At 33.4% G+C, this 15,571-nt stretch overlaps 1 long non-coding RNA gene across 2 annotated transcripts in view; it reads right to left on the bottom strand.

Annotated features, from left to right (window-relative positions):
• The window catches only part of LOC141585608 (uncharacterized), a 293,426-nt gene that overhangs the window by 44,321 nt on the left and 233,534 nt on the right, over positions 1-15,571 (bottom strand). Inside the window, exons 3-5 of one of the 2 annotated variants that reach the window (XR_012519171.1) lie at positions 14,791-14,873; positions 13,284-13,380; positions 10,006-10,076 (exon numbers count right to left, since the gene is read on the bottom strand). This is a non-coding gene — a long non-coding RNA (uncharacterized LOC141585608). The remainder of the gene's footprint in view (positions 1-10,005; positions 10,077-13,283; positions 13,381-14,790; positions 14,874-15,571) is intronic. The other variant, XR_012519170.1, reaches the window with a different exon arrangement.

The following is a 15,571-nucleotide window of genomic DNA, read 5'->3' as shown; positions in this document are numbered from 1 at the left end:
TACCATATTTGGAGAGATCTTTAGACTACCTTTAATTAGCCTTTGGCATAGTCAGGAGTCTCATAGAATTGCACTATGTGTAGAAATTATAAATTTTAACATAAGTCAGAAACTAGGAAACATTATTTTAATTTTTATTTTTTTTTAAACAGGGTCTCGCTCTGTCACTCAGGCTGTATTGCAGTGGCATGATTTCAGCTCACTGTAACCTCCGCCTCCTGGGTTCCATTGATTATCCTGCCTCACCCTCCTGAATAGCTGGGATTACAGGTGCCCGCCACTACATCCAGCTAATTTTTGTATTTCTGGTACAGACGGGGTTTCATGATGTTAGTCAGGCTGGTCTTGAACTCCTGACCTCAGTTGATCTACCTGCCTCCACATCCCAAAATGCTGGGATTACAGGCGTGAGCCACTGTGCCCAGCCTATTTTAAAAATTTTAATTAGAACACTCCCTCTTTTCCAACAGCTTCAGCCCAGAAATTTCCTGTGAATATCTAGAGATGTGTTGAAAGTAGACTTTCACTTGTCTTTTATGGCTGCAAACAATGCTAATTCTGAACTAAGAGTGTCTTGTTAACTTTGCTTGAGTTTTTAGTTTATAGAGACATAAAAGGATAATTCTGAGTTTCATTCAGAGGACCTCAAGTTATCTTTGTGCTATTTCAGAATCGAACACATAGGGAATTAAAAAGAATGTAAAACTCTGACCATTTTTTTTTTCTTCAACTCCTGAATTCTCTGTCTCAATGTGATTTTTAACAAAGGTTTAAAAATTGCCATGTTTAGAAAGAGACCATCCTTATTTTGGGTAGATGATAAAACACTTTGGAAATTTGAAAATCATTAAATTAAAATATTTAGGCAACCTCAAGTTAGAGAAGATTGCCTAAATCTTGCCAATATTATTGTCAGATATAAATTGATTGAATCTTAGTTTCAAAAAATATAAATCATAGAAATGCAGAGTGATTATTTGGAAATAATTTAAAAAACAACTACATCTCAGTTATTTTGTAACTGGTGAAAACATAAAATAAAAAAAAAAAAAAACCTGAAGCTGCATTCTACAATGATTTGGCTACATTTATGCTGCCAAAGTTAGATCGACCTTATGCCTATATCCTGAGTCCACTCATGGCAAGTTATGCTCTTTAAATGTATCTATTTTATTATATATAAGTGTGGAATATTTCAGAGTTCCTTTAATATATGATTATTTTTAAATTAAAGGAGTATAAGATCCCAATGCCTCTCAACAAGCCTGTAGAGTGAGTGATGGTTTGTGTCAAAGTAAGCCTTTTCACAAACAATATCTTAGGTTGCTGCCTAGAAACATACTGAAAGATTATTTTTCTAAAATGTTAGAAAAATAACATCAATCTTTGGAATAGCAAAAAAACATATATATGTACATATATATGTATATATAAGTACATATATATATATATATATATATATATATATATATAATATGTGTTGGTCTTAAAGATAACAAGAAACAAAACACAAACAAATAGCATCAATTGTCCTAAAAGGTAACAAACAAATCAAGCTCCATAATTACTAGCTGTTTCTTTAAATTTATTTAAAAAACAGAAAGGTATGGAAAATAACAATATTAATCTACTATCCATAATTGAAAGCTAATTGTTCATAATTTTTATAGAAACTTTTTAAAATAATGTATGACTTAACTCTCTATTTTATGTTACTAGACCATCTACATTCATGGATGTACAAACCCTTACTTCAGGAAGGTTTAATGAAATATTTTAAAACATTTTAAATAAAGACTATCAAATGCCTCTATATCTCTCTATACAAATGGAAGGATGTATAAAAAGAGATGGAGAGAACTAAAATCTAAATTTTCAGACTTTGCTTTTACCCAGTTCAAAACAACTCCATGTGATTATGTTTTTAACCAGAACACCTAATGCTTCCCTCAGATTAGTGCTCAATTATGCCAAAAGTGCACTGAGTACTCATTTTTAAATAGGTGTCTATTATAAGAGCTACAGGGACAACATGAGTAAATTGTTACAAAATAAAACACATCTAGAGATTTATTTGTATTGATATACAGAAGGAAGAAGGCTCAGAATTTAGCTGCATAGGATGTTTTTTTCTTCATGACAGCCAAGTTCTTTGTTAAATGTTTTGAGTACAAAAGTTAAACTGGTAAGTGCTAAAGATTCTTTCTGCCCTATAGCTACAATAACGAGTCAATTGTTAAAATCACGAATGACTTTTACATTTCCTCTTGAAATGTAGTTCATATGGAGGAGTTATTCAATGCCCTGTGAAGATGTAGGTTTTTAGCCTGTTTAAAAGTGGGGGTTACTGTGGTTGAGTTTGGTTACAATTGCTCTAGAAATTTTTTATTACAGTACTTTAAAGGGGAGCATTATACTGCAGGATTCTTTTATGTCACATATTGGAAGATTTATTTCACAGTGTTGTGCGTAACTGCCAAATAACTACACTGTTAAACCCTATTACCTTTCCGTAAGAAAGTAATCCTAGAGTAGCTAAAGGATTTGTGGATCTCATGGAGAATAAAGACAAAATGCCTCTTTGAACTTGTTATAATAGAGTCCTCAAACAATTCTCCCATAAAATATATGGATTGTAATTATGTTGGTAACATCTCCACAGAGGTAGGAAATGCAATTTGATATTTTAGGTTAACACATCATAGCGATAACAAGTGAGACATAATATTGGACTGTATATGAACATGGGTCAGTATTAATTTGCCATTAGTTTAATAAAACAGGAATTTCTTTAATAATCATTCTTGTTAAAATTATAACTCCAGGAACAATAATCTAGCACAATTCCAGGAAATTTATAAAAAATCTTTTGGAAAATGAACAATATATTTTGTTTGTGGCTCTTATTTTCATTTTTTAAACAATCCCTATAAAATAATAAGTAACCATTTAACCTAATTGTAATAAAATTCTGAAGGGATGTTATTTCATCAATTCCAAAGATGCTCTTGTTCTATCATTTTATACTATTGTATGATTACTTCCTTTGTAGATATGTATTTTGTAGATGCCATAAAGTTTGAGTTTGTGATTTACAAACAAAAAAGCATATGTATAATGGTACATCCTCCAGATAGTTTCATTTATCAGACTAGAGAATGAGCATTCATTAAGCAGTTACTGTGTGCCTAATCTGTGCTTGCTTTTAAAAATATTGCCTCATTTAATTTTCCTTATAATTCCTGTAAGTATTATATAATGATATTCCCACTGTTTTAGGTTGAACAACTGAGCTTTGGGAGGTTAAGTATCTTGTTCAAACAAGTAGAAAGGTATAGAGCCTAATTTTCATCTAAGAATTTCTATAACTACAATCACCACACCTTTTCCTAAGAGAACAAAGACCTCTTGGAAGGGGCAGCCTTCAAAGTGAGTCTGTAGCACTGCTCTCCTAGTAAAAGCAATTACTTGATAGAGTTTGATCTGTAGATAGAGCAAACCTAGAATAAGTTGTTTAGTTAAACTGCTAAGTTTCTGTCTGAATTTGCTTCCACAAATATGATATTATGAGTACTTGGCTTAAAAAAGGGTGCTGTCCATCTAACTCCAATTTAATTTATTCTTCTCTAAAAATGTTCAATGTTTGTCACAGATTTCTCCCTAAATAATTGAATTGAGGAAGGTAAATAATAAAGTGAGCTAAAAGAAAAAGTAGAGCAAATTAATCTCTTTAGAACTTTATAGTCTGTTAATTGGGATTGATGAGATACCAGAATTTTCTGAAGCAAATAATAAAGTCACAAAACACCTGAATGTTTATGTGGGGTTGTGGGGTGGGGTGGGGGCGGGGAGTCAGAAAGATATAAAGCTCAGTTTTTTCGCTTCCTCAGTTTTTATTTAATGTGGTAGCATATAGTGCCTCTATCCACTCAATAGACATAGAAAACGAATTTAATAAAATTCAGCACCCCTTCATGATTAAAAAAGAAAAAAAAACTCAACAAACTAGGCATAGAAAGAACATAACTAGGTTGGGTGTGGTGGCTCATGCCTATAATCCTGGCACTTTGAGAGGTAAGGTGGGCAGATTGCTTGAGCCTAGGAGCTCGAGACCAGCCTAGGCAACATGGCAAGACTTTGTCTCTTGAAAAAAAAAAAAAAAAAAAAAAAGAGAAGAAAAGAAAAGGAAAAAAAAAAGATTATACTTCAAAATTAAAAGCTAAGTATGAGTATGAGAACCAACTCACAGCCAAAGCATACTGAATGGTGAGAAGTTGAAAGCATTCTCTGGAGAAGGAAGAGGAGACCTAGTATGACCACTTTCACCACTTCATTCAACATAGTACTGAAAGGTCTAGCCAGAGCAGTCAGGCAAGAAGAGGAAGTAAAGGAAATTCAAATTGGAAAACAGACAGTAAAACTATCAGTGTTTGTTCACGATGTGATTGTATACCTAGAAAATCCTAACTACTCTTCCAAAAGACTTCTAGATTTCATCAATGAATTCAGTGAAGTCTCAGATGACAAAATCAATGTATGCCAAGTCATTAGCACTGTTACCAGTAATGACCAAGCTGAGAATCAAATCAAGAACTCAATCCCTTTTACAACAGCTGGATAAAAACAGTAAAATACCTAGGAATATACATAACCAAGTGTTGGGAAAAGCAGCAAAGGAGAATGGACTTACAGAGTGCCTGCATAAATTGGTTATGAGTAACACACAAACATGGAACAACGAACTACAGAAGGCCTCAGGAAGCCTCTGAGGAGGAAGGCCTCTCTATGCCTCATGTTCCAGTGCAGGGACCTCTGTTCCCATAAACATTGAGCTCAAGGACGTAAAACCCCTTCATAGCGCTGTGACATAGCCAGACTTGCAGGCTCCTTGGAAGGCCCACATTCCACCAGCTGCACATAGGTAATAAACTAAAGATAACCACATGTTCTTGTTTTATGAAACTCCCAAACTGCCACTGTTATCTGTCTTTAAAATAACACACCGGTTCCAGCTCACTGATTCACATCTGGCTCACTGATTCACTCCACCACCATGTCACCCACCTACCACCATTACTCCACCCCGACCCTGTACATCAAAGTGATTGTAATCAATAAATAGTGTGGATGATCAGAGCTTGGGGCCTTCACTGTTTCCTCCAAAGTAGTAAGTAATGCCCCCCTGGCACCACTGTCTCTCTTAATCTGTCTTTTTCTCATTCCTTTGTTGCCACTGAAGTCAGGGTACCCACGGGTGATGTAGGGTTGGCTCCCTACATTCTGGTGCCCAACATGGAGCTCATGGATTCCTGTGTTCTGGCACCCAATATGTGAAGCTCATGGATTCCCTACAACCAAGGAAGTAAAAGATTGCTGCAAGGAGAATTACAAAACACTGCTGGAAGAAATCAGGGGTGACACAAATAAGTGAAAACATATTCTATACTCACAGATTGGAAGAACCAATGTTGTGCAAAAGATCATACTGACCAAAGCAATTTACAGATTGAATGCAATTGCCATCAAAATGTCAACATTATTATTCACAGAATTATTTTAAAAATCCTGAAATTAATATGGAATTAAAAAAGAGCCTGAATAATCAAGTCAATCCTAAGCAAAAAGAAGAAACCTGGACACATCACATTACTGGATTTCAAATTATACTACAAGACTACACAGACACCAAAACAGCATGGTCCTGACATGAAAGTAGACACATAAGACACATAGACCTTAATACTTTCAGAAAGGTTTCTGCTCAATTTAACCATTTTATCCTAGTTGCCCTTACACTATTGTTTTAATTTGCTATTCTTTTATCCTTTGGTACCTACATCCTTATTTTATGAGTTGCTTTTTTCTTCCAGATTAAGTTTCAAAAATGTCAGCACACTGAGTAGTCTGTTGTGCCTTCCGGTTTTAAGCCATTTTTTTATTTACTAACTTTTCCATGCTCCAACAGAGCATTTAATAAAATGCTCTGAAAGATGAGGAGGAGTGAGGAGTCTTCCATTTTTACCAGAAAATTCCCCTCCCCACCCCTGATTTATATGCACCTTACAATATCCTTGAGCTATATATGATTCTTGCCAACAGAAATTTACGAGTTTAGAGATACATGAAAAATACTTGAAATAATCTCCAGTCTGATGCAGGATGAAGAATATTCTTTGGTTCTCCTTTACTTTTTCCTTCATCTTTTAGGCATTTCCTCATGTTACACCATCTAAATGGTGGTTTTGTTTCCACCACGTTTCTTTTTCTCTAAGCACTCTACCCTGGACAGAAGTTCGGCAATTTATTGCTGTTTTGTTTTTCATGTTTGAAGTTCGGTTAAATTTGGCATTCAACTAAAAGATAAAATGTGAATACAGAAAATCATGCAAATATAATTATTGCATAGGATAAAATGTTTTCCTTTAAATATTGGTCACTTGCTTTGTTTATATTAATAATGTATCTTCATCCAATTGAAAAGGATGTTTCTATTACACACTATTGAGGAAATATAATTGAAAATAAAATTTCCTCTCAGCCTAAAAAACTACTCCACAAAGATAGAAGAAAAAGAAAACAGTTTTTCTTTTCTTTTCTTTTTTTCTTTTTAATTGAAGAAGCATTAAAGCACAATATGGTGTGTCTCACAGGCAATCTCCTAGGAGATTATAAAGAAACAAAATATCTCACTCTTTTATGTAGCTAAGCAGATTCAACCCATTGCATTCATTGTCTCAAGATAAATAATGACTAATCTACAAATAAAAGGACTTGACAACGGTATTTATCACTCATAGCTTATCATAAAATCATCTCATAATTAGTATAACCATTTCTGTTAGCTAATTGGCTTTGTTCAAAGAAAGAACACATTCTCATGATTTTATGGCAGGAAGTCGTTTTGAAGCAAGGAACTCTTTTGAGTTAGGTTCCTATTCTCCTATAAAAAATGGGAGATAGCACCACTTTTCCTGATGATTACATTTCAGAAATGGTGCCCGGGTCCTTTAGAAGGACCTTCTTGGTCTGTATAGCTAGCAACAAGCTTATTTAGGTTTTAAAAATATTTATATACATCTCAAAGGGACAGAGAAAGGATTTGTAATTGCAAGTATCTTTTAAGAAAATGCTCTGAAAGAAAAGAGGAGAGAGGAGTCTCCCATTTTTACCAGAAAATTTCCCTCCCCACCGCTAATTTGTATTCATCCTTACAATACCCTTGGGCTATATATGATTCCTGCCAACAGTCATTTACAATGAGTTTAGAGATATGTGAAAAATATTTGAAATAATCTCCTGTCTGTAACAGGACGAAGAATATTCTTTAGTTCTCCTTTACATTTGTCTCCATTTGGATTTGTGGAATAAGAGATTCCTCCTGCATCTATTCCACATTTGCAAGGGAATGTCTGTTGAATGAATTGGTGAAGACAACTTTAACAAGATTTTCATGGACACACTCAACTAGGATGAGTTCATTCAAAGAAAGACATATTTATATACTTAACAACTATTTATAGAAATCATTTTAACAAATAAATTGTTCCTAATTCTTTTAAGATTTCTATTCTACAAATAACTAGAGCACTTTTTTGTGCAAAGCATTGTTCTAGATTGTAAGAAAATAGTGCTTCTTGCCTTTGTTAACTAAGGTACCACACATACTTCAGAAGTTTGAAACAGATGTCTTTTTGAAAAGTCAAATATACAAAAAAGAAAGAAATTTGTGTATACATAGAAAGTCTATTTTCAAGTTAGGAGTTAAGACAGATGATCTTTTAAAAAGTTCTTAAGTAACTGAAACATCATTTTATTATACGCTCATTGCGCAAGAGTTAATTTCTTGTCCCTGAGAACACTTTACCATTTGTCCTATTCAATTTTTTTTCTTTCTCTTTGGTGAAATTATACTTTTCAGTGACCAGTCAATGCCATCACCACTTCCAGATTAACTTGAGACATTTGGTGAAAAATATTTTATCACAATAGATGTTTTGATTTTGACAATACATGTATTGTGAGCCTTTAATTTATTCAGTCAAATCCTACCTGACAGAGACAATCCACATAGCATTGACATATTTATTAAGACACTCTGCTACTGCAGCTTGGGGATATTTTAATTTTTGAAATGGATTAATTTATATAATTTAGATTATTCACTGGAAAGCCTTATATTCAAACACTCTAAGTGTAAAATTTAATTCTTCTATAAAGTCACTCTTTTTTTTTTTTCCATCTCACCCCTTTTCCTCTCTGCTTTCCTATCTTATTCTCCCATTCTACCACCGAAACATTTAAAGATAAAACAAAACCTTAATTTATCAAGGAAAAACACAAGTTTTCCATGGGTTATTTACTAGTAGTGTTATGAGAGTTCTGAGTTCTATGCAGTTTTCTATTGACACAGTTTGAGCTTTCATCATTACTTAATTCACAGATTTAGTGGATTTTATTTTCTTTGATCACCATTTTTAAAACTTATCACTTAATATTAATTGTATTTGCTTATTGAATCATGGAAAATATTTTAACGTATTTATCTTACTAAAATGAGTCCATTTGGGTGATACTGCCATTATTGTGGTGATGGTGAAATTGATTGCAATAATCATTTTTCTAATTAGATATTAAAGTCGTATTGAAAAGCTTTAAAAACACAGTAGAAACTTTCATATTTAAAAATGGTAAGCCCTAGAAGTCGCAAGTAATTTATAAAATAATCCAGTTAGCTTATGAAAACAGTATGCTAAAATATAATTTAAAAATACATAGCAAGTCTCAAACCAGATTAGAAGGATAATTTTTTAAATCCTTAGCTAAAGTCAATTGTTTTATTCTTCTTGAAGAAAGTACTAGCATGTTCTAAAACAAAACAAAACAAAAATATCATATTTAAATTCAACCTCTCTGTAGCAATATTTGCAAGATTATGGACTTTTTAAGTTAAGTGCATCAATCAATCACCAGAGAGCATTAGCTATCATTAACACGGGCTTTCATGAGGTATATTCTCTCCTAAATTCAGAGGAAACAAGCTAGGCAGAAAGAGATAGGCAATTTAATAAAAATATCAAATGTTTATGATTTAAAATGCCCATATTATCCAAGACTTTTAAGCTGATGCCTTTTAGTAAAAACTCATAAATTTTATTAGCCATCAAAATGTCTTTTTCTCTGGGATTTACAATCACAGGAGGTTTTATTTTTCCTTTCCTTTGTCACCTGATGTTCGTTAAAGTTCCTACTTTAGTGTACTCCAAAGTTAAATATTAAGCACAAAATTCTACTGTGGTTAATAACGTATTTGATCACACAAAATAAAAAGAAGTATGAATTCTATATGACAAAACCAGATAATATCCCATGTGACATTATCAGTCAAGGAAGGTTAGAGAATTTCTATGCTTGTGACATTAAAGCAGTTGTTTTCAAAGTATACTTTGCATCAGAATCACTTGGAAAATTATTAAAACATAGAATCCTGGACCTCATTCCCAGAGGTTCTAATTCAGTAAGTAGGTCTGGGCAGTAATTTGCTGCTTCTGACAAGTTTCTAGGTGATGCTAATGCTACTGGTGAAACCACTCTTTGAAGATCACCTATGATTAGAAACTAGGTGACTTATGTTGAAGTATCATTTGCATAACAATGTCATTATTAGTAATTAATGATAAATGTTTCATAACATTTATTTTATTCATATTTTACATTAATTTTAAAAAGACACTTGTTGATGTTAAGAATTTTATTGTTTTCATTTGAGGTGGCTTTGTGGAAAAATGATAGAAAAAATTTGGATAATAAAGCCTATTTCGGGGATAAGTTATATGTTTTAGGCTGCCAAGTTGTATTAGGGCTTGTAGGAAAGAGAATTCATGTTTAATGCAGTAGATGGTTATGATATAAAAGGAAGGGAAGATTGGAAAGAGTTTAGTGAATAAGGCAGTTCCCAGTATTATAAAGCTTGATATCTTTGAAGACAAGTGTCAACACATTCCTCACCTTTGTTTCTATGATTTTTTTTCTTTTCCTTTTTTTCTGGAGTGAAAACCATGCACTGCATTTGAAGGGACCTATGTGATATAAAAATAGAACTGAATGAGAAATTTCAAAAGCCTTTTTGTTCTTGTTCCAAGGAAACTGTTTTCAACAAGAAATCACAATGTCATATTTAATGAACAATGAACAGAAAAGTTGCACAACCAGAACAAATAAAGAAATAATCTTGTTTAATGAAACCATTTATTCCCCTTATTATGAACATAGTATTTCTATAGATATTCCAAAGATATCCTGGGCTTAGAAAGTAGAGTCAAAAGCTAACAGTAATTTTTAAAGAACCAAGCACCCTTTAAAAAGACCTTTAAGAGGCCGGGCGCGGTGGCTCATGCCTGTAATCCCAGCACTTTGGGAGGCCGAGGCGGGTGGATCACGAGGTCAAGAGATCGAGACCATCCTGGCCAACATGGTGAAACCCCGTCTCTACTGAAAATACAAAAAATTAGCTGGGCATGGTGGTGCGTGCCTGTAATCCCAGCTACTCAGGAGGCTGAGGCAGGAGAATTGCCTGAATCCAGGAGGCGGAGGTTGCGGTGAGCCGAGATCGCGCCATTGCACTCCAGCCTGGGTAACAAGAGCGAAACTCCGTCTCAAAAAAAAAAAAGACCTTTAAGTGGCTTCATTTCCCACTCTTCACCAAAGTGTCCCTATTTTTTTCACTAGCGTTCTAATTTTGACATTTTTTGACATAAATTTGATAAGTATTTAGAAATTTATCCATTTATAAAATTTCTAATCTTGTTTTATAATCAAAAATCTAAAAAATCTATGCAAAAACTCTACATAATCTATTACATATAATGCGTGCTACGAAAAAGCACACAAAGAGATCCCTTATGAATTAATAACTTGTTTTCTTAACTTCAAAATTGCTTGCCCAGTTTGGCACAGCGGCTCACGTCTGTAATCCCAGCACTTTGGGATGTCAAGGCAGACTGATCACTTCAGCTCAGGAGTTGGAGACCAGCCTGGTCAACAAACCCTGCCACTACTAAAAATATAAAAATTAGCTGGGCGTGGTGGTGCATATCTCTATTCCCAGCTACTCGGGAGGCTGAGGCTGGAGAACAGCTTGTACCCAGAGGGCAGAGGTTGCAGTGAGTGGAGATTGCACCACTGCACTCTAGCCTGGGTGGCAGAGTGAGAATTTGTCTAAAATAAAAAAAAAAAAGTCTTAATTTTAAAAAAGATAAATACATGTTATAAGTATCTTTGAGTCTATTGTTGAAAAGAATAAAATTAGTAAGCAAATTTGTGTTTGTTTGCAAAGAAAACATGGTACTAAGTATGTGATAATTTAAATGATCTCCTGATTAGCAAACTTGATGCTTACAAAATCCTCTGATATTCACTTATTATTTAGAAATATGACTTAGAAATATTTGCCTTAGATTCTTTTGAACCAGAATTTTTAAAAATCAAACTATATTGCAATAATACAAAAAAAGAAAAAACTGAAACTATATTAAAGCAATTTTTTACTAGATTTCTACCTAAAGCCTTGAAAATGAAATTTTACTATAATTTTAAAAATATACTTAGAAGAAAATTTAAGAACTGTCTGGTTAGACATCTTGAAATATGAATTATTTCTTTAACATCAAAGCATTCTTCATTTAAAAATATTTATTGTATATCAACTGTTTGGTAGGGGGAATTGTTCTATATATTGGGTCCATAAAAATAATATATAGCTTTTGTTCAGTACAATTTACAAGCAGATAAATCACAATGATATTAAGTATAAAAGCTGTAGGGCTCAGGGAGAAAAAAATGTGTTCTAAACATTAATCGCTTTCTTCCTGCTTTTTCTGTGAAACTCTTTGTTCCGTTCATATTAGAGACCCCTTAATTGCAAGGATTTCCCCAAAGAATGATTGAAATTTTTTTTTTTTTTTTTTTTTTTTGAGATGGAGTTTCGTCCTTGTTACCCGGACTGGAGTGCAATGGCGCGATCTCGGCTCACTGCAACCTCCGCCTCCTGGGTTCAGGCAATTCTCCTGCCTCAGCCTCCCGGATTGAAATTTCTTTAACCCAGTTGTGCAAGTTTGGTTCCCTTTGACCAATAATGGTCTATAGCTGGTTATGCAATCCAGCTGGTACCAATCAGATCTAAGTGGAAGTAATCTAGGTGGGGTTTCTAGGAAATTTTTGGTTTCCCAATGAAAGGAAAAATCAGCAGATATTGCTCCCTCTGTATTTTGCCCATTACAGCAACTTTGAAAATAATATTGGCAATGTTTAACAGTGTTGAAAATAGACACGGTCACTAAACCTGAAATTCCACTTCTGGGATATAATCTAGAGAAACTCTAGTTGTGTACAGGAAGCATGCACAACAGTGATTTTCGCTGCTTTCTCTTCTTTCTCAGTATTCCACTGGGGCCCAGATGCTTAGGTTCTCAAATACTGCAAAGGTTTTGATAGAACTAAAATCATTACTATTTGTATTTCAATTTGAAACCCACAGGCACCAATCCATTTCCAGTCTATGGTAATTTTAATCTCATTTTTGAGTGTGTCTGTGTCTTTAAAAATCTTTAAGCCATTGTCATTGTCTTTCAAAAGCATGAATTTATAATATGCTATTCTGAATGGAAGTTCAGATTTTACTTAATTATAAGGAAACAAGCACTTTTAAAAATATTTGAGCTTTAGAATAGAATATACCACCTTGTAAATTAGTGAGACTTCTTCACTGATAATCTTCATGTAGAAATTATAGGATCATGTAATGGAATTTCATTCTTATGTCGTATGAAGTAAGTGTGAGCCTGACTGCAAATAATGTAAAATTTGATTAATTTTAGTTTAATTAAGTAGACATTTTGTTATGTTATGCCAAGAATTCTAGAGAGGCAGGTGGTAAAATTGATATGGGGAGTAGTCAAAAATATCCCTATTTTCTTTACAATTTCTCTTAAGAGATCATTTTAATTCTACATTTTCTAAAATACATACGTTATTTCAAAACTAGCAAGTAACTGTTTACTTCAGATGTTTGTCTGAACTGGAGTTTATTTTATGCCTAATAAGAGGTAACAGGCTGGGAGCAGTAGCTCACATCAGTAATCCCAGCACATTGAGAGGTTAAGGTGGGTGAATCATTTGGGCTCAGAAGTTGAAGACCAGCCTGGCCAACATGGCGAAACCCTGTCTATACTAAAAACACAAAAATTAGCCAGGTGTAGTGCTGCATGCATGTTACTCCAACTACTCACAGGCTGAAGCACAAGAATCACTTGAGCCCAGGAGGCGGAGGTTGCAGTGAGCTAAGATTGGGTCACTGCACTCCTGGGTGACAGAGCAAGACTCCATCTCAAAAAAAAAAAAAAAAAGTTAGCAATCGACTTTTCTCTTCCTAGAAGGCAGTTACAATTTGTTGAATAGTCCTTCCTTTCTTCACTTATTTTTTTTTTAATTTACCAAGAACACATGAATTTAGAAAATATGAGCAATGTTTAACAAAGTAGAAAATTATCCATACTCAGTGATACATGGTAAAAACACAGAAGTCCTACTTGTTTTCTTTTACAGGACTGTCTCAGACAATCCTAAATTTGTACATATTTGAAGTAATTTTATAATCAATTTATCAACATTTCTCCCATCAAAAAAAAATTGGATTTTTAGATATAAGTGTATTATCTGTATATTTTAATTTAGAGAATTTAACATTTCCAAATTGAGCCTTAACACTCAAAAAATGATCATATTTTCATTTATTCAAACATTATTTATGTCTTTCAATAATATTTTACAATTTTGATCTAGAACTCTTTCATTTTAACAGTTCTAAACCATTTTTTATTATAGTACTTACTAGGTTTTCTATACATGAAATAAATGTATAAACAAGATAGAAATTTCAAGGAACTATTTAGTGCTTTTTTGATCAATAAAGTATATAGTATTTATTTAGATTTAAAGTATTGGACATATATAGTTTGGGTTTCCATCAAATATAATAATAGTGGCTGTCACCGGGGATAAAGGAAAAAATATGAGGTGAAGAGGAACACAGAGGACTACAGCTTTATCTATAAATTATTACTTTTAGGAGGACAGGATGGTCTGAACTAAATATATTGTTTCTGCTTTTGAATTGTGAGCATACATTTAATAATTGTATACCTGTTATCTTTAATTTTCCATGTAATTAAAAAAGAAACATAACAAAGCAGGGCTTTAAAAGACTAACAGAATTATATGAAATAAGCAAATAAATAAAAAGTTAGAAATAGAATATGCCAACTGTGTATTTGCCGTTGTTGATTTATCTAAGAGATATATTTCCCAGTTACAAGGGGAAGAACCTATCAGGGTCAACGACACAGCTTTTCCATATTCTGCTTAAACTCGTCGAGAGATGCAGTACACTGCTAGGTGTCAACAATCTCTACTCGATCTGTCATTGTGAGGCCAGTTAATAGCCCCATGCTGTCTTACGTAACTGATGTTCTTACAACTGTGCTGCACTGTGCTTCTCCTCAACCATTGCCTCAACAATTTCTGTTACCCCTGTTCATTAAAAAGAGATATGCCAGATATAGGTGATGGGGAGGAAGGCAGCAAACCACACTGCCATGTATGTACCTATGCAACAATCCTGTATGTTCTTCACATGTACCCCCAAAACCTAAAACACACAAAAAAATGTATTTTAAAAAAAGAGAGATCCTCCTTTAACCTGCAATTTTCCACGGAATTCTTCCTCCTTGTCCTTACCTGAGGCTAACACTTGTCCTTTTCATTCTCCGAAGTTTTCTTAAGAGGAGGAGGTTATTCATTCTTCCATACTTCATGTACCTCTGGACAAAGAAGTAATTCCATTAGTATTCTTTCAGTGTTTCATTGTCACTTCTAGACAATTTTTTAAAATCCAAAAATAGCATAGACTCTGGGACCTGAAATCTTAACAATTTTTTAGCAACGAGTTATAGAGAATTAGTAATTCTTTGTCTCCATACCTTCATGTTAAAAACAGAGAGATATAAAATAGTTAACTTGTTGTCAGAATTAAATGAACTCATACACATAAAGGACATATAAAGTGGTTTCTAAAATGTAAGCTGAATTACAAGGTTTTCATGTATAATCATTATTATAATGTCTACTAGAGGAGCCCAATCTGAATGTTTTTCTTTTAATTTCCACCACTGATTTCATACATGATCTCTGTAACAGCACAGAATCTTACGTATTTCTTTTTCTCAAAAATAAAACTCTATTTCCTTTTAGTTTCTTCCAAGGAAAATTCTGGTCATTTATTTTATGTATTCTCTTGTTACATAATTTCAGATAAACTACGAACTTATCTACTCCATATTTGAATGAGGATTTGCTACTGATTTACATCTAAATTTTATAAACTATTTGTAAACATCAAACCACTGATTGGTTATAAGTAGAAGAACTAAGAAAAACCGCTCATGAAATAATGGTTTAAACTAGATACCTACTAATTTTTAAATGTAGAGAATGAAGAGGATTTTAAGGAAATATATGA

Source organism: Saimiri boliviensis, chromosome 9 (genome assembly GCF_048565385.1).
Source record: "Saimiri boliviensis isolate mSaiBol1 chromosome 9, mSaiBol1.pri, whole genome shotgun sequence".
Classification (NCBI taxonomy): domain Eukaryota; kingdom Metazoa; phylum Chordata; class Mammalia; order Primates; family Cebidae; genus Saimiri; species Saimiri boliviensis.
This window is presented reverse-complemented; position numbering and strand designations above follow the sequence as displayed.